We start from the raw sequence: 21,044 nt of genomic DNA, 5'->3' as shown, positions 1-21,044 counted from the left end.
AATTAATTTCTTCATCAAAACCAACTCCCGATTTGTGCATTACCGAAACTAGTAAGTCACTTATACGAAATTTTAATTGTAATGTTTACGAACGATTTCATGAATGAGAATTACTTAGAAAAAGCCTTTCCCCAGCTGTTGAAACTTGCACATATTTTGTTAGTTACGATTCCTGCTAGTAAATAGGTAGTAGTTCTTCCACGGAGCGTGCTTTCTCATCGTTAAATCGTATTCATAGGTACGTATTAATTATTAAGAAATACGTATAAGTATTTATTTGGCCAAGAACGCCTTTCTGTATTAGGTATCAATAATTGCCATAGAAAAGTAGCTGTTAGGTACTTAATTGAATTCTAAAACAAACACCTAGTTACTTTCTATAATTCCGATGTTATAAAATCTTTCCTTCAGAAAGATTGGCGTTTTGAATTAGAATATAAATAATCTGTACAATTTTATTAATAATACTAGCGGTCCGCCCCGGCTTCGCCCGTGGTACATAATATTTACGTTTTCTCTACATAAGAACCATCCTAATACTTCAAGGAATATAGGTAATAAAAAAAGAATTATCGAAATCGGTTCAGCCGTTCTCGAGTTATGCGCTTACCAACACATTTTGCGATTCATTTTTATATATAAGATAAGAAGATAATGTCATACAGTTTTATATAATTTATCGATTTTAATTTTTAATGATAAACGTTTGACTCAACTGTTTGAGGGCGCGCGTGTTTAAAAGATTTGATTCGGTATGTAGGTAATATGTTCACGTTTTTTTTTAAGTTTTATAACGAACATAATTACACAGTATACCTAGGTAGGTATCTTATTCATGAAAAGGGTACCCACACGGACATGTATCAAGATAGACTAAGCGAGTGTATGTACTTCCCGTGTCCAAACTATGTTAAGGCTTTGTCAGATAGGACGCGTATTTTAGCGCTGCGTAGTAGCGCTGCAGCGTCCTGTTTTAACGTCGCGCGAGGCTTCGTCAAACAGAACGCTTTAGCGCGCGTTAGGACACAGCAATTGATATTATTAAAGCTGCATGTTGTTTACATAATTATTACTTACGAACAAAACAAGGTACAGCGATATTAACTCCGGAGTCGGAAGAATTTTTTACTTACCAGTTTCATTAATTTCTTCTCCGATTTGTGCCCACAATTTTGCCTTCATTGATATATCTTTATAGTTTATATGAACTATCCTTCGTATTATTTAAGCATGGATATTTTCTAACCAATTTTATCAAATTTTCGGTCATTATGCAGTATTTTATTATTATTTTACGCCTATTAACTCCGACGCTAAAATAAAATTTGTAAAAAAATACAACACCCGACGTTAAAGCGTCCTAACGCCACGACAGAGCGTTGCGTACTGCTAGCGCCGGCGCTCTGTTTGACGGTATTCTACGATGGTAGTAGAACACATCTTAGCGTCATATCGCGGCGTCAACTTAACGCTCTGACGCGCGCTAAGTACGCGTCCTGTCTGACAAAGCCTTAAAGGCTTTGTCAGATAGGACGCGTATTTTAGCGCTGCGTAGTAGCGCTGCAGCGTCCTGTTTTAACGTCGAGCGAGGCTTCGTCAAACAGAACGCTTTAGCGCGCGTTAGGACACAGTAATTGATATTATTAAAGTTGCATGTTGTTTACATAATTATTACTTACGAACAAAACAAGGTACAGCGATATTAACTCCGGAGTCGGAAGAATTTTTTACTTACCAGTTTCAATAATTTCTTCTCCGATTTGTGCCCACAATTTTGCCTTCATTGATATATCTTTATAGTTTATATGAACTAATTCTATCCAATCTATTTCTAACCAATTCTATCAAATTTTCGGTCATTATGCAGTATTTTATTATTATTTTACGCCTATTAACTCCGACGCTAAAATAAAATTTGTAAAAAAATACAACACCCGACGTTAAAGCGTCCTAACGCCGCGACAGAGCGTTGCGTACTGCTAGCGCCGGCGCTCTGTTTGACGGTATTCTACGATGGTAGTAGAACACATCTTAGCGTCATATCGCGGCGTCAACTTAACGCTCTGACGCGCGCTAAGTACGCGTCCTGTCTGACAAAGCCTTTATTGAAACTTACTTGACGCTGGCCTACACTCAGTCCGCGCTTGCAGTTCGCCAAGGAAAGACGTGAAGCTGAATAAAGTAAAATGCCGAATTGCGCCGTTATAAACTGTAGAAACTCCACAGCTGTGAGTGGCCGAGTTAGCAGAGATGTTTCCTTCCACCGGTAAGTAATTTTCTAATCAGAATATGCACTATTTATTTTAAAATCAAATAAAGAATATCTGTGGAAAACGATCGTGACAAACACGGATACCAAATCATACGAAATGATTCGGAATACATTGCGGCTTTTACTTGGCACGGTAAAGATCGCGTCGTATGATAACAAGCAATGAATAGCGTCTTCTCATTTTTCTGTTCTCATTTTTCTGTCCAATTTTGTGGTTAGTGATGTTCATTTGATGCAACAGTTCTCGATTCTAATCGATTTTATAATCGAACAGAAAAATGATAATTTGTAGGAGCAATTTTTCAGAAAAAAAGGCATAGATTTTTTTTGTCATTTAATACGACTTGACCTAGAACTTTTAAGTATTTTAATACAAAGGTACTAAAAATAAATATTATGACATGGACGCCATTAGTTAAAGTGTCATCTTGGGAGTTTTTTAAAAAAACTCCTTATTGCTTAGACTATGTTTGTTTTTTCAGTTTTCCAAGTAACCCGAACATAAAAGGAAAATGGATCGATGCAACGGGACATAAAGATTGATTGATTGACAGTTTCATTACTTTCTTTCGATGGCCTCTCTAGTACGTAGTACATGGTAACTCAATGGGCATATGTAAGAAAAAGCTAAAACACATTAGTGTACTTATTAGAATATTAAAAGGTTTATAACTTTATTTTATCATCCCTCTGTCTATGGTAATTATCATTTTTCTGTCTTGAATCGATTTAGTAATCGATTACGATTCATTTATTTGACTACCTCTTAGACATAGATCTAGTTTGATCTGATTTCTTTCGATTTACTTCGATGGGATAGGACGATACTAGAATCGCCGCGCGAGTGGCGGCCTAATCGATTTAGCGTAAAATGAAATTAACATCACTAAAAAGCGCTCGTGACGTCATAACGCGTCAAGGTCAGTACAAAAAATATGACACGCTTGGTTTTCATACAGATCGCGGTACTTGCGTTGTCTACTTAAATATACATGTCTGTGGGTACCCATCACAGGCACGCCACTGATTATAGGCAATCGTAGATATCATATTATTACGATGCCGTTAAAATATCTAGGTACGAATTTTCTATTAAAATTTAGATTTTTTATTAAAATCCGTCATTCGAATTGCTCTATATTATCATGAATTTCTAGTTTAAAAGTACCAAAGAGGTATTATGATAAGGATTCCTTTTTACGTACGAATTAAAACCTTTGAACGAATTTAATGAGCTTATAAATGTTCACTTAATTAATTTTGCGATTTTATGAACAGAATTTCGGGGCCGAATTCTTTAAATCTTTATATAATTATCATGTATGATGTTGCTTTTTCATTTTAAAATAATTTCTTCAATATGAACGGTACAATTTTATGTATAGTTACTGAATTAAAATTGTTGTCGAAATACAAAATACAATAATATTATAATGTAGGTTTATGGGTGCTGTAAAAACTCAATACTGTTGCGATATCTCTACAAAATGTTTTTACGAAGCTTAATTTCAATTGCAGTGGACATAAATAGGTTAATTGTGATATATTCTAGATCGAAATTTACCATAATACCTACTAATCTAAAATGACGGGTCACTGCCATGAAATCGTGAAATTGTATTTATTACATTACTACACAGCACACTAATGACATGCGAGCTCATTAATGACATTAGCGTCAATGATTCGCCCATAATTTCAATGTTTGCTAATATAACTTTACGGCGCTAAAGATTCCCAAGCGATACATTCCATAGGGTTGCGATCGCGTTGAACTGGCACTTGGCACATGACCAATGCCACTGTTATGAGCGCCTTTACATTTGGGGGACTAAGCAGCGCGACTATGCAGAGGTAAAAAATTTATAGCATAAGCAGAACGCAGCTGTCGCGCGGCGCTCGCGCTGCTCCGATTACAACTACAAAACCCTAAAAATTGGAAAGAATTATGTGTATTGTTTATTCCTGCTTTGTTCTTGAAATATTTTCCTGATAGAATCCATTTTTGAAATGAGTGCATTACACTTCAAAACTGCATCGCGACTGCCGCGATGCCGACGCACGGCTGTTCATATAATATTGAAGGGATATGTTTCTGCAGGCCCAGCCTAAGGGCAGACAAATATAATAACGCTAAGTAATAGAAACTGCAATCGCTAATTATTTACATAAGCTCATGAAATTTTGGTAATGGTTCGGTCACACTACGAGGCGACGACGACCACGCTAGACTAGCAGAACGTCATATGCTTATGTCAATTAGTATCAATAGCGGATTTTATTCCCTTACGTTTTGACGTTTGTCTCGGCCCTCTGACGCGCTGCTGTCTCTTGCGCTGAAATGTGAAGGCGCTCGTATACCTACTAGATTGTATGCGTTGACACCATACAATAAGGTGGCAACTCGATCGATATTGCCACTCGCCATCACACTCCGATAATTGCCTTGCAATTGACACTTGATTCAATTGCACGATATTCGGCGCGGTATACGTTTATTGGCTGTGTAACGGGTGATCACTTCATTATTGAAACCAATGACAATTAAAGCCTTTAAGTACATTTTACTACAAGTTCTAGTCTCTTTAGTATTAATTCTTCAATCCTTGGTTAGAGTTTAGCTGTCCCATAAAGTACAACAAAATAAAATAATATAAAAAGTCACTTGTAACGACAAGACGGGCAATTAGTAAATTTTTGAAATGGTAATTTACTACGATATTCGATGAATTAGTTAAAAATCTAATATTGAAATATTACTCCTAGACACTCATAATATTCTTTTAAACGTATTACGGCCAAGGCGGCCAATCTTAGAGATTAGTTGATTATGCACAATAGGTTTTGTATACAAGTGTGTGAGTAAACAATAATGCATTTTCATTTCCATAACTACATGCTCGTATGTAACCTTGGTTGGATGTATGATCCGGTATAACTGGTGAAATATTATGCCTAGTTCTGCCTCATGGTGAATGTGATGAATAATTTTTTGAATATAAACAATGCTATAGATATTATTATGCTTATGTGACGTGTGAATGTCTACGTCGTCGTGATTATCTACTTGTATGCTAACAGATCAAAGATTGGTCTCCTTTTTATTGTCTTTTTTTGCCTTAAAAAGGTCATTTTGTTACTTTGTACGCACTATACATAGAACCCAACTTCTCATTCTATAGCGACAATACATCTCGGTAAATGACTATAATCACAATTTCAAACATCTTATCATAGACGGCCATAACACGAGCTATCTCAATAAAGTTTATCCGACTTTCTTTGCAAATTTCCGAACGCTCCACGTCGGAGGCTTTGAGCGTATCGCCGACAATTAATTTTGATTGATATTAATTGTCGTTTATGCGACTTCATGGAGCTTTAAATGTTTTGTATCCTTAACGACTTGGGCAAGAGTTTTTTTACGACATAATCTCAATCTTTATACAGTTCTATCGAAATAATCTTTATGATTTATCAATTCCTAACGATCTAAATTAAAGTATTTTGACTGACACAAACGTGAACAGGTTTTTATATAAATCAAAGAGTTAGTAACAGTAACGCGATTAAATAAATTGTATAATCAATACACGATTTTAATGCGTGTATAAAATAATTTCTACAATATAAAACTATTTGTACCAATAAAAAAACTGTAAGAATAAAGCTATAAATAATTGCGTTGTTTACTTTATGAGCATGTCATATACGCATTAGTATTGTAAGTGGAGTGTGACATTGCCGACCATGCAATACCTGTAAGTATTAGCGAATATTATTACGGTATTGTTACAATGATTTTATGCCGCATTGTGCCATGTATGATGTGACTGTAGAGATGCTATCTTTTGTAATCGTTTACAATGTTTGTGTGAAACTAAATAACATGCGTGTATACAACGTGTTGTGTTTAAACGTTTTGTGGTGATATTTATTGATGTTGTGTGCATGTTTATTTAATTGGTGAATTATATTAAGCTTTTTGTTTAGTTATCTGTTTAGGATAGCATAGATGTTCTTATCATACATAATCTTTCTTCATCAATTTTATAAACCTATGATGATCGATTAGATGTAATATTATAAACAATTTTATGTAGTATAAATAATACCTGATGTAATATGAAAATGTTGCAAATCCTGAATTGTAGGTTCGTTATAATTATTATAATATTAACATTATCACGAAGCTATACAACTTGTGAGTATTTAGATTATCATTATTTTTAAGGGAAACTAAATATCAACATTCTGAAAGGCAACGCATCGCAACGACGTTAAGCCCCTTGACCCACGATGTTCTGACAATGCAAACCACACCGCTCCGTTGACATTTACTTAAGTTGGCCAATTCTAAACGGGCTTCAGGTTTCGAATACAGACGAATTTCAACTGTAAGTACATTCTATTAAATGGCAGAATTGCAAATTCATTTTACGATAAAACAAGCTCTATAATTCTTATGTATATACATTGGGTCAAGCAAAAATACCTCTGATCTCTGGGATGAGTTGCAAACCTTTCTTGCTCAATTAGCCAATATAACACATATTTTTTGTAATATTCTATAATAAGCGGAAACTTCAGTAAAATATTTCGTATGTGGAAATTATTTTTCCTCGTTCCTTTTCAATTTGTGTCATGAAAACTTCTGTTTTTTAATTAGTCTTTCCCGGTAGCCGACTTTTGAAAAAATATCCAGAAAGAGTAAGTTTATGGCTGCTTCTATAAGTCAAAGAAATACTAAAGAAAGCACGTGGTAAGTTAAGTAAACGTACATTTTCAAAAGGTTATGATTTTATTTTTAAAATCATGTATGTACGTCGAGTATACCTGAAAAAGCAACATTGAATATCTCTGCGATAAAATATTTAAAGTACTAAGTATAGAACAATGTTTGTGTTCAAGCGAGAATTTGTATGTTAGGTACAACTGAATTAGTTCGCCTCCACACTGGCTTAATCAATATTCCAGACAGTCTATTTTAAATTTATTACAATCGCAGACCAAAGCAAACTGCGGCCGTGTCTGTCTATATGTGTTACGGAAATAAACGGAAATGAATTAGTTATCATTCAACTCGGTGGCGTTTGCATTAACCTTAAGTTGTTTTATATGTACGAATACGTGTGTGAGGGTTGAATTTATCCACTCAAGAAGTTGCTAGAAATAACTTTTGAACAATTATGACTTAACTAGCTGTGCTCCGCGGTTTTACCCGCATTGCTCCGCTCCTGTTGGTCTTAGCGTGATGATAATATACAGGGTGTCCCAAAAAGTAGTGATATACTGAAACTGGTAGGTAGAGGACTTAGAGGGCTATCCGAATCACCCCCATGTATATCATCATGTTAATACAAATTTTCCACTTACCACATTTAGATTTCAATTTTTCGATTGAAGCCTTCAGAATAATAAAATTAAATTTTTAGGGTAGCTACCTGATCGATAGAGCAAGTTTTTAAAAGCCAAATGGAAAATCTTTTTTATGTGATTTTATTTTTTTATGGGCCCTTGAAGTTATGAACATACTGGGTAATTTTATCTTTCTTGGCATTTAATTCTTTTTTTTATTCCATTCGAAGATCTAACGATAGTAAATGTTACCATACTGAATTGGCCTATCTTTCAGCTTAGCACACAAAAAAAATCAAGCATCTAGCGCAATATTTCACGTCCCCATAAATAAAAATCTCATCGTACTCGGCGAAAGATGAAAAATTGAAAAAAATGTAATAACTCCGAAAATACGAAAAATCGCATAACACACATGGGGGTGATTCGGATAGCCCTCTTGGTCCTCTACCTCCCAGCTTTCGTTCATCACTACTTTTTGGGACACCCTGTATAGTTTCTCGATAAATGGGCTAACACCGAAAGGATATTTCAAATCGGACCAGTAGTTCCCGAGATTAGCGCCTTCAAACAAACAAACTCTTCAGCTTTAGTATAGATATACGGAATATATAACTTAATTTACGGAAACTTAACTACAGTAAATATAATGAAAAGTAATCAACATCGAATTTTGAAATTACAAAACAATCACAACGGAAAATTGATAGACTAACCGAATACGGCCGTTCGGTTGCTGAATTGAGTTAGCAAAAATAGGATTATCGTTGTGGGGCGGCGTGGTGGTAGGTGGTAGGCACTCGTTGATGCGGTAATGGGTGGGGGACATTGAATCTAATTGTGGATGCGATCGGGAATTTAGACGGACGTACATCGATATTGTGACACGAGTGTACGGTGCACTCGTCGCGTGGTAGATAAGGTGAAATTGGCCGAATCGAAACGTAATTTGAGCCAATGCAAGACGATTGATGTATGGGTGTAATTGTTGTACCTTGTAGAGGTGATGTCCGAATTGTTTTTTTTATTATTGATTTTTATAAATAACTAGTGGTCCGCCCCGGCTTCGCCCGTGGTACAAATTTCGCAATAAAAGGTAGCCTATGTCCTTTCTCGGGTATCAAAATATCTCCATACCAAATTTCACGCAAATTGGTTCAGTAGTTTAGGCGTGATTAACAGACAGACAGACAGAGTTACTTTCGCATTTATAATATTAGTATGGATGTAACTATAAGGAACCATACTTTTCTTTTCGTAACATATTGCAATCAAAATATAAATTAATAAAATCGACTATTTCTCACTAACTTGAATAAAATATGTCCTCAAGGCCATAACATATGTTATGCTAATGAGGCTTCGAGCAGAACTAATTACTCGTATACGCTAACAATTCTTATCTTCCTCATCACTAAAGTATTTAAAATAAAAATTATAATAAAAACCTACAAACTACATAAAACTTATATTCCCAACAAATTATTGATTAACTACAAAGTTAACTTTAGGCGCGGGACATATACAAGCGGCGCGGCGCGCATCGGGCGCACCGCGGGCGCACTGCCGGCGCGCCGCGGGCGCGCTGCCGGCGCGCCTCGGGCGCGCTGCCGGCGCGCCTCGGGCGCGCTGCCGGCGCGCATCGGGCGCGCTGTTGGCGTCCGAAAATGATATTTATATAGAGTGGTTAAATGCATTTTCTTCATGCATAATTTAGTAAAATTATGTTTTTTGTGCTAAAAGAGATTAACATTAATTTGAAAGTAACGATTTTGTTTTGATAATTCCTTGTAAGTAAATAGCGAGGATAACCCCACGATTGCAAATATATCTTTGTTGGAAATGTTGGAATTTACTTGGAAAATTTTATAGTACTTTTAAAGTAATTTTAAAGTAGTACTGGTGTAATGATGGAAGAAAAGAAGGTTAAAATAACACAAAATTTATATTGTACTAGCGGTCCACCCCGGCTTCGCCCGTGGTACATATTTCGCAATAAAAGGTAGCCTATGTTCTTTCTCAGGGTCTAAAGATTATCTGTGCCAAATTTCATCAAAATCGGTCCAGTACCTAGTTTATGCGTGAAAACCATACATACATACATACATACATACATACATACAAACCTTTCCTCTTTATAATATTAGTATAGATAAAATATGGTTTTCAAACACAGGTTTACATTTAAACCATATAAATCTTATCATTAAAATCTCAGTTCAAAAGTATTTACAGTACTGATCATTCCACAATATTATTACAATTACAAATAAATAAAAAACACAATCAAAATCAGGATTATCTTTATTTCTGACATTGTAAATACATGGGAACTTTCATTATGCTCTTCTTCATTTTCACTTTCCCTACTGCCATCACCTGTGTAAATCATTTCATCGATTAATTCAATTCACCTTTAAAAACAAAACGAAGAAGGGTATGTAATAGCAGCTCTATATAATTCCACACAGAGAGAACACATTTTTGACTGACAGGCTACCGTCTCCTACCACCCGATTTGTTTTTGATTGTGTATGACCGTGAATTGACCTCTATTTGGATGCGATGGGGGAAGCGCGCCTGCGGTACGCCTGCGGTACGCCCGCGGCGCAACCGTGGCGTGCCGCCTCGTCGCCTTTCCAAAATTATTTCATACAAAATGTATAAGAAGGACGTGGTGCAAAACAGATTCAAGAGGTGCGCTTATGGCACGCCCGCGCCCGCGCCGCTTGTGTTTGACCCGCGCCTTAGAATACGCCATTTGTTTTAACTCGAACGATAACATTTGTCTACGTGCTTTCGATAAAATGACACGGATTTTCATAAATTGCCGTCGCGTCGGTAACTTAAACAACGGCCTACACTAAATCAAACTTATTAATAACAAATGTACGTAGCACACAAAACACGTTGCCTTTTGATTTTATCTAGACAATGGATGAACTAAGTGTACTCGGTCGATAGAGTTGGACACGCATCGTTGGTTTTACCACGAGGTAGGGTTAGCAGGAATGGAAATCGAAAACTGGTTGCGCGGGAAAAAATGCATAGCGATTGCTAATAATTGTAACGTGTACACTGTACGTGTTAAATGTCCTTATGCATATGCATAATACACATCCTACTTACTTTATTAGTTGCTTTTAGGAAATTAATTTGAAGCATAAATTAATAAGAAACCTATACTATATTAGTACCTATATCTGATGAGACCTAGAGGTCGGGTCTATATGTCTAAACTCTAAAGGTTACTTTTCCAGATCTTACACATTAATTTTCAATTTTATACAGAACTAGCTTTTCGCCCGTGGCCTCGCCCGCTTTGTCTAAAATCTAATAAATTATATTCTAAAACCTTCCTCTAGATTCACTCTATCTATTAAATTAACCTCACCAAAATTCGTTGTGTATTTTTAAAGATTTAAGCATAGGGACAGTGAAAGCGACTTTGTTTTATACTATTTAGTGATAAATTAGCTACTTATTATACGTGTTATAACGTGCAATGTACACAATAATATATTCTCGCATAATAGCAAATCATACTACTTCTACTACTTCATTCAGAGGTCGAATTCCCAATTGAGCTGTTAATAAAGTCGAGAGAATAAACCGAGTGAAGGCTTAATCCGTTCTGACGATAACCCTAGCCGTACTGGGCCAATATCGAGTGGGATGTTGTTACCTGTCCGCTATCTGGGTAGCTAAAGTGGGATGTCATCTCAACGATGCGAACTTTATTGGATGATGCTTCTGCCAAATTTACAAGGAATATTTATTACGAATGTACTTTTCTCTGTGATAAATGTTTTTGAAGTGAAACTTTTCTTTAGTCGCGATGAGAATAAAATTTCAAGGTCCCGTTACGGCAATACCGTCACGTCATCGAGTAAAGCGACGATTTTGGTATCTTTGAATCTTGCCAAAGAAGTTTCACTTCTGATACGTGTGCTCACACGCCTTTTTTCATTTAGGGATCGTTTTGAATCGTTATGTCGCACAACGCAATGTAATTGATGAGTTTCGATCGTTATTTACACCTAGTTAACATTGGTGTTTAACTATTGTATGATTGGATTCACGCGTATTGATTAATACTACACGTATTGTTGTGCTGGATTAATTTTTACAATTCTAGAATTGCTAGATTTCCTAGGATATGTTTGAGGGATTAATTATTGTGTTCATTTTGTGCAGATATAATTGTTTCCATCCATAGGCTTCTATGTTTTTCATAATAACATTACAATACATATTGCTTTATATTCGCAAAACCCATGTCCAGAATAGAAGAAACATTTTTGCGAATTCTCGTGTCCCCTGTCTTTTTGTAAATAGGCGATGAGCATATGAATAAAATTTTACGAAATGATGTAGGTGGTCCATACTATCATCGGACGGCGATACAACACCGTTATCTTTTTAGCATAATAGTGTATGGGAGTGTGGGGACGGTCGCATATTACGCAGCAATGGCCTCGTTTTATGAGCCGGGGTATTAATTTAGTCAATGGAACATTATGCTTGCTAAATCTAAAAAGCATAATGTATTTGTAAACGCTTGTAAGTAGTTACGTTGGGCAACTAATTTGAGTTGATGTGATGATATGTGAATAACATGTTTAATGAAGTCGATTTTGTTTATTGTGAAATGTCATCGTATAATTCACAGTTCAAATAAAATGAAGTGGCTAATTTTGTAATATTTTTATAATCGTGAAATAATATTTTATGACTTCAGAGTTCAGAATACGTAAATGAAGACTTTTAACGGAATCGATAATCTCTCCAATTCACATTTCTCATAATTGCTCCGTAGATTTAGCATGAAGGTGTGAAAGCCTTCTTTACATATAAAACTATCACATATATATGATTCTAATAGAGACTATTTTGTATAGTTATGTTATATGGAGCAGATACGTATTCAATTTTCGTTACATTCCGATGCGTGACATTGGCTTTACGGTGTCAGACATAAATATTTATGGTGGCGTAAGGTTATAATATGGTCATACAGTATACTGAACGAATACGTTTTCTAACCATAAACTCATGTGAATAGTTATCGTTTTTGGAGAGAATGGAATGAAATTTTATTTACGTCGTAAATATCGCGTCGTTTTTATCGAATCTTTATATTATGATAATATTTTATTGCTAGAGCACATTCACGTATGATATTGAATGTTTCGAACTCAATTTAGGTTTTATAGTTTTATATACTGCTGTTGTAACTTAGCTATAAACTTATGCATGAAATATTTCATATTTGGAAATATTTATGTGTATTGTAATTTATTATTTTAAGAAATATGTCACGACTCACGTCCCTTTTAAAATAATATCTACTGAATAGAACTATAGGTTGTGTAATATCAATTTGTAATAATTAGGTACATAAAAACAAAACAAAAATCTTCTTATATAGAGTTCGTTAAACCATATTTAAATAAATTGCTTGGTTTCCCCAAACACTCAAATGACTTCATATTGAGATGAGCTCAGAAAACGGAAATCCATATTTTCAGGTTACCGTATTCATTCTTAACCCACTTCTATTCATTCGCATTCATCCAAATTCACAAGTTAAAATCCTATTCAATTGGAATCATTAGCTTACAGAACATTAACAAAAACGGAGCCAGGTAATGAGACAATGCCTTTATATTATACAATGCTATTATATGCGGCGTTAGAATATGGTTAATTTAGCATGGATAAGTATGAAAATTATTATTTTTAAGTACATATTAAACCGTCTTTAAATTGGAATAACTAAAACTGTAGAAATAGATTTTTCTCAAATGGGATCACGTGGGAGCCACCAGCTTTCAAATAAAAAAAAATCTTCACCCAGTTGTAATTATTGAAGTAATAAACCCATAAAATACAGTCGGAATTAGAACTTCTTCGAAAAATAAACTCCCAACTTTTTTCATATTTTCAAAATCCAATGCATATAAATGTATTCTACGCGATTTTTCCGAGTGCAGGCACTTGCAGTGCATTCGCAGTGTTTTAGAATAATTGGCGAGTGTGTCTGTCCTGCAATGCCATCGCGCTATTCTTTGAACGATCGCGTTGCGGCCAGAAGGGTATTTGATAAAAGGAGGAATTAATGGTGACAGGTAAGCGATGAAGTTTAATAAGACAGACACAATCATTTACTTAATTGATAATTTTTGAAGAGGTTATTTTAATTATTTTTAGTAATGCTGATAATTTTATTTTGTTGTGTTTAAAAAAATAATAATTTTAATTTGGCCATGCTTTAGATTACTATATTCTAACGCTTACCTAAATTGAATATAAATCCTTATCTTGATTGAACAGTATTGAAAAACACTTCCTTCCATCTCATTTGTAGCAAAGTTTGAATATCATTATGCGACGTCATGTTAAACTAGATAAATCGCAAACGAAAATTCCGCCCGAAGGAACACCTGCAAAGTTGAACGGGCAATCTGCTCAAGAATCTGGTAAATTCGGATTATACGTGTACTCTTGTCGCGTACCTACGTTTTATCCGAAAACTTATATCAACGATCTCGTACTAACTTGACGAAATGAGTTTTCCTGCTCCACCTATCTTCGAGACCGACTTGTTACTTTAAACCGTTCGCTCCTCAATGAAATTCCTGTTCGTTCTTTCGTGATCTATTTTTCCTTCAACGTCCCTGATACTGCGGATAGTTTGAATTGTTGTCTGTTTACGCCCGTTTAGAAGATCGAATCAAAGGAAATGAAAGTGGCTAGATCTTTTATGTTTTATATATTCACCCAATTTGTGATAGTCAGTTTCTCTTCCCGTAATATTTTGTAAACATTATGTAAAAGTGAAATTAAAGCAAAAAGGAACAGTGATTGGTAGGGTTAGGTCACTGGATAGTCGTAGTTAGATCGCATTTTTATATGGTAATGCATAACGCCAATTTCCCTTGCGAGGATGTTGGTGGTCCCTCGAGCAAGCAAGCCCATTCACACGGAAACGTGACTCGACTATCACCTCATCTCTCCGTCCCCAAGGAGGAACAATATTGCTCGAGTTATAATGTGTGAGATAATTTGCCAAGTTTATTGTACACCTCAATATTGTGTTAAGTGGGGTATATACTGCAACGTCGTACACACGAGATGATGTGGTTTCCAGTACTTGTCACGTGCCGTCTTCGCTAACCGAAATTAACACGATGGAATTATACTGACGTTGCGGTGCCAGTGTCGCTATAATGAGGTTAGAGGGATTTGCTAGTTAGCCGCGCTCGTGCCAGCCAGTTTGTATTCACAATTTATTGTTATAATAATGTAGAGTGCCGTAAGGCATAAAAATGGTCAAACCTCGGAACCCAGGGCCAGTCAATGAATCTGTATATCAAGTATGAGACTGCATTATTAAAACCTCAAATAAAAAAGTTAAAAAATAAAAATTGACCGATCTCGATTTACAACAATTTTTAACAACAATTTACTGAAAAATGAGAGGCGGAAGGGGGAAAAAGTGTTTATAGTGAAAAATTTAATTTTATTTGTAATAATTTATATGTGCAGAGTAACTTCAATGTTAATTTATTAGATTATCGTAAAAATAAGTTACAAAAAAAAATTATCATTAACTATACACATTGTTACATCATTGTACATTATTGTCGTCGTCGTCGATCTCGTTGATATAGATTGTAGGTGAAGGATTAGTGCAGCTGTCACCATTGCCTTCTAAGCAAGCTGCAGTGCAGTTTAATCCACTTTTCCTGCACCCACATGATGCTCCACATCCTGTTTTGCACGAGCAAAAAATAATTTTTAATAAAGATTCTGGAGCTGGTCGTTGCGTCATTGTTTGCGGTGTAAATAAGAAGAATTTTTTTCTCCCTCTGAGTCTGTTTTAGCGTTGTTTTTAAACACATGTAACAATCCGCGTGATATTTAGCTCCCTGAGCTACTAAATCTAACACGCCTACAATTCTTTTATGAATATTGCGACAATATTCACTTTTGTCTTCACATATCAAACTTACAATACTTTTCTTGAAATCAGTACTAGTGACGTAGCTGATTTGTTGTCTTGACGACTTGGACTTCCTTCTTTCCTTCATTTCATCCGCTTCTTTTTCACAAAAGAAGCACCTAGTTTTCCAATCAAAATCAATTGAAGTAGCTGTTCAAAGCTTTTTTTTAGGTGGAGAGCATGCAGATGTGGTGTTCTTTTTTTTAAATAAGAATTAATGCATCCTTTATTAATATATTTTTGTCTGCATACCGAATGCACGTAGACAAAGTCGCGAGTATTAATATACTGAGAAAGTCCATCCCCTCTTTCCGCAGATGCAGCTTTTAATGATGATATGCCTCTAGTGACTTTTATAATATCTCCTAGTTCAGAGCTTAATTCAGAACTAGATCCGATTTTATCACAAATGAGGCAATCATTGCTTGTATCTACTATCAATACTGGATGGTTCACCCATTGCGACACGTGGCTGTAACAACAAATATTAGTATCTAATATTAATAACTAACTTTTACATAATTAATGATTTATATTATTAAATTCTACTATTATATTCTAACTTTTAACATCGATTTATTACAAAATATTCATAACTGTTTTCAAAAGCATGTAATAGATATAAATGAAAAACAAATACTTACAATTTATGCCACTATTTTCAAAGTTTTTAAAACTCAGTAATGTTCAGTAATTAACTTTTATCACACTCACTGCACAATAATATAAACATTAATTTTTAATAAACAAAAATCTGAAATAAATATTTTTCGGAACGAAAACAACAGCTCCTGTGAGAGCCCGCCATGAACAATACCGAACAGCTGCTGTTATCCCCTCTATTCTCCAACCCGACCTTCATCGGTATATCTGCAGTCCCTAAAGATCCAAGATCAAGTTTTCAAGTTTGTAATAGTTGTTCTTTTTAAAATATGACTTTTGACTAATATAAATCAATGAAAACTCCAAAAAATTAATAATTGTTTATAATAATTATTAAAAAAATGAGAGCGCGAAAAAAATATTTTTTAACATTTTTCTATATACTATTAAAAACATATTTTCAAGGTTTATATTAAGATTCATTGACTGGCCCTGGATTCCGAGGTATAAACCTTACGGCGCTCCACTAGTATTCGTCCAGAATTCGCAGCGTTGCTATTGTAGTTGCAGATAATGTTGTTCCAACTTTTATGGAGTGAACTTTGCTTTGTGCGTTCGATGTTAAGGAAAACTAACGAACAGTGGATTGTTTGCTGCTCATAAAATATACTCATTGTTGTTAATAAATTTTACATTAGAACTCAGAAGTAAAGTTTATATTCTCAATTTGTGTAAGTTTTGATAGTTTATATGCCTTTTAAGGATGGAATAGAATATTTAAAATTGTAAAAACTTTGTGCTTATGTAGGTAGGGACTATTTTTAAATAAGAACTTTAAATCTTTAAATTTGAATGTTTTTAATAACACATCAATGTTTGCTTCTTTTCTGAAACAATTTCATTTGTTCATTGTTAAAAAATATGTTATAACTTTATAAACCACTAAATGCACAGTCTTATTTGACTCGCTTAAGTATCAATTCAAGAATTTAATGCCGTGAGTTAATTTTTAACAGAACGAGCTCGTAATCGTAAAACTGGTCAACATGGCTCAAATACGCGTTATTTTATACTTTTTGTCCCTGTAATCTTGTTAGCGGATTTGTAAACTAAGGGTTCTGTTTTATTTTGTTTACGTGATACATATAAAACGTGACAACGTTACTTCTGTACTATGAATAAATACATCTGAAAACAGCAATAGAATAGTTTAAGGACTTCTATATATTTTTTTCATTCTTGATTTGATACTAAAAAAGTGAAATTATAATTTTTCTTGAAAATGCTATGAATTCATTTCCTAGCAACTGCAAGCTCTGCCAAGCGTGCACGTGAATCGTGTATTATTCGAAGTAGTTCACGATAATAATAACGCACATCGCGAAAACATGTCGCGCGAGGTGTTCCCATTCAAATGAAAAGTCAAGCGCGGGAAGCGTAAAAGTTCATCTCCAAAGTCTCTTAGGGTATTCCGTGAGCTCAGTAAAAACGAAGTTTCGCGAAGATTATACCGAGCAAGACTAGTAATTTTGATGAAATGACGCAAATTATACATTGCCTGGAACAGTCGAGTGCTTCGCTAGCTAGCCTTTTGCAGCATTCCCTGTTCTTGCAATCAAGTTTATTGACGTGGCGAGAATGCTGTTATTTTCTTAGTGGATTTCCTCTTGTGTTTATTCGCTTTGTGTCTGTAATAAAAGTTGTGCTCGTTGCGTTTTTATGGAATGGCAAACGAAGCAAATAGGATATTGCCTTTTGATCATTATTTTTATAAAGCTGTAGCCTGTAATTCAATCTTGTTTTCAAAGCAATGAATTAATGTTGGTTTTTATTGGTTTCAGGTATGGCGAGAGTTTGATATAAGATCGGAGTAAGTAAAGCACTTCAACTTCTTGATTACATCTTTGCATCCTTGCATCGAAATTCGGAGGCTTGTGCTAATGTTTCAAGCAAATCTCAAATAAGAACTCTCAATATGGTGGCATACATAACAATATCAAGCCCTGTAATAGAGTTACAAAATAGAATAGTGTACGATTAATTAAAACAAGACCTTCACGTACAAAAAATAACAAAAAATGTCATATAGCACACACTCGTAAATTTATTGAAAAGATTCGATAAAGTAAAATAGTTGAAACCTCGTTACCTCGTAGCTCGACTGTAGAGCGTAGAGACTGCAGCCAATATTGCCGCGATGTGGCACCGGCGACGTGTTTTATTTTTCCCACGTATCGAAGTGATACCAACGACTATACACGAGTCCTGTCATGTTCCGTTTTAATTCTATTACTCTTTTCGGGCCACCGGTTCGAGCGCAGGTACGCGTTTATCAATGTTTTATAGGCTATGCGATATGTACGTACGGTATACGTTTTATGTTTGCCTGGTGTTTTTGTGCGGTTTCAATGACCCTATACATGCTTGTAATGTGATTATTTCTATAATTAAAGTTTTTGCGATCCTATATTTTGAATGGCGTAAGCTGTCCCTTATTAAAGATGAGACGGATAATTATATTCATAGATAGATTTTTATGTCATATTTATATTTGCAAGTTTAATTCAAAACTTACCTTTATAATAATGTAAAATTTAGACCAGTTACAAACTATTCTCATCTAAACTTGTAATATTAAAGATCTTTACTTTATTGTAATACCAGGTAATACTCTGATTTATGTGATGTTATAAACGGTGTTATTAGCTATGGCATCAATCACTGCGACTTTGTCTTGTGTTTAATAGCTCAGTCCCTTCCTATCTGTAAAGTACGGGATTTTAACGGAATTAGGCCTTTAAATCATGGTTATTAAAGTGTAAATTAATATTCGCATACTATCAAAGTAAGTACTTACATATTTTTCTTTTACCGGAATATATAGTTAAATTCCTAAAAAAAAATTCATAAGGTTGGAAACGATATATTTGCATACCTAATTGCCGATTTTTTCCTAAAAAATCCTTCCTCTTGTCAAGTAAAACCTGTTTGAATGGAAGTGGAAAATAGAAGTTGACATTTATTGATGCTGGAAAACAATTCCGAGCAACAAACAGTGAGATTACAATCGGAGCGCAGCGTTGACGAAAATAATGGAACTTGAAGATTTGATAGCTAATAATGGAAATGGAGAGCTCCACTAATGACGCTAGTTCCCGTTTAATCATCGGCGTTCAATCAGACCTCTCACAGTAATCGGCTCGATGCTCCGTGCCGGCCTTTTGATTAGGGGCTTCTTCATAAAGAGGGGTATTAACTTATTACGCCGGTATAGCTCCTTAGGCAGTGATGTCACGTTAAAATGTGCTCTGCTCATCCAGAAGCGATAGATTCGTAGTCACGTTCCCGATTGGCAGAGGCGTTCGTGTTTATGTAATTATTAAATTTTGTTGTGATTACGTCTACGTGATAAGAAATGCGTATATTTGAGTCGTGTACATTATTGAGTGCATAAAAATGTGTCATAAATTTAAATAAGGATAATATTAAAAGAAGCATGTCGTGCGAAATAAAGTGGTTCTCGAACTTGCCAAAAATGTCGGCCACTAAACACACCGACAGTATCCGCAAAACAAGTGTAACAACAATTTTACAAATTTAACTTTAAAGCAGCTATAAAAGACCGCCTCGGCATATTTCTCATGAAGTTTGACTAAGTTTGTAACCGGTGAAATCCTTGACAAAGACAATATGAATCTTCGCGTCGCAAGAATGTTTAGTACTCAGCGTTTGTATGATTTATTCAGAGAAGTTATAAGTTCCATTTAAATATATCAAGTATTACCGCTACAATATTATATTCTCAATGCTGAACTAATTTAACAACTTGAAACACAATTTGCTTTATTCTGAATGTTCTAAAAATATAAACAGTTATAATATTTTGATGATAAAATGAGAATGAATTATATTGTTCTATAATCTGTTTAAGATCAAAACAACGTTTATAATGAAACGTAAGTATTATAATTTGCGAATAGCGTTCTACGTTTAATATGAACTGAAAATACATACAATCATTTTGCAATTTGTAATGTAGTATTTTGCTCTGTATGTTATGTAATTAAAATTAAGACGCCTAATCATTTCGATGATGAAGCGTGGAGAATTGTCAGAACGTAAAAAAAACGGAATTTTTCTTATTAGGAAGAAAGCTTATATTCTTACAGGTCTTACAAAGCATTTGCTCTACAGTGGTTACGACCAGTGGTGACCAATTCACATCACATGAACTTCTGCCCTTTTGCCTTAAAATAACAATAGTAATAAAATTAACATTTTAATTGCAACTAAAACTGGCTCTTGGTACAAATATCATATTAAATGATTGACATTTAATAGTTTGTAAATGTATATTACAACCCCACAATCAAACAACCCTCAATTAAACAACATTTAGCGGAATAATTCGTTTTCCGGAAATACTTTTATTTTCGATCAGCAATCAACAACGATGTTTCTCTGAATTGCTTTGAATAACTAACTCTTCATAATAACATTTATTAAATCACTGAGTTATGTTTAAGTAAGAATTTTCAACAAGTTTTATTAAATTTTGCCAAGTCGAATTTCGTTAGCGGAAAATCGAAGTGTACTTCAGTGATTTCGGTGAGCTTTAATTATTTCGCGTAATGATTGTTTATCTTACGCCACTGAGAATTTTCCTTGCTAGTGGTTGTTCGACTAATTACATTGTATGTTTGGTACACACATACGTACAACTAAACACCAACTATTGTTTCTTGTTAATGATACCATTACGACTTGGCTAAAAGAAAGCTATTAACCAAATTATTTAACAAT

At 34.7% G+C, this 21,044-nt stretch overlaps 1 protein-coding gene and 1 long non-coding RNA gene across 4 annotated transcripts in view; one reads left to right on the top strand and one right to left on the bottom strand.

The window, feature by feature from the left end:
- Pgant9 (polypeptide N-acetylgalactosaminyltransferase 9) overlaps window positions 1–21,044 on the top strand; it is a 115,752-nt gene that overhangs the window by 51,723 nt on the left and 42,985 nt on the right. The gene's annotated exons all lie outside the window — the stretch shown is intronic.
- LOC149903364 (uncharacterized) lies at window positions 15,184–16,560 on the bottom strand. The gene is made up of 2 exons (XR_016457405.1): window positions 16,283–16,560; window positions 15,184–16,110 (listed from the first exon to the last, which is right to left on the bottom strand). It is a non-coding gene; the product is annotated as an uncharacterized LOC149903364 (long non-coding RNA).

This window comes from Colias eurytheme, chromosome 13 (genome assembly GCF_061535395.1).
Source record: "Colias eurytheme isolate Ceu_HAF_F1 chromosome 13, ilColEury1 Martin Lab GWU primary, whole genome shotgun sequence".
Lineage (NCBI taxonomy): Eukaryota > Metazoa > Arthropoda > Insecta > Lepidoptera > Pieridae > Colias > Colias eurytheme.
This window is presented reverse-complemented; position numbering and strand designations above follow the sequence as displayed.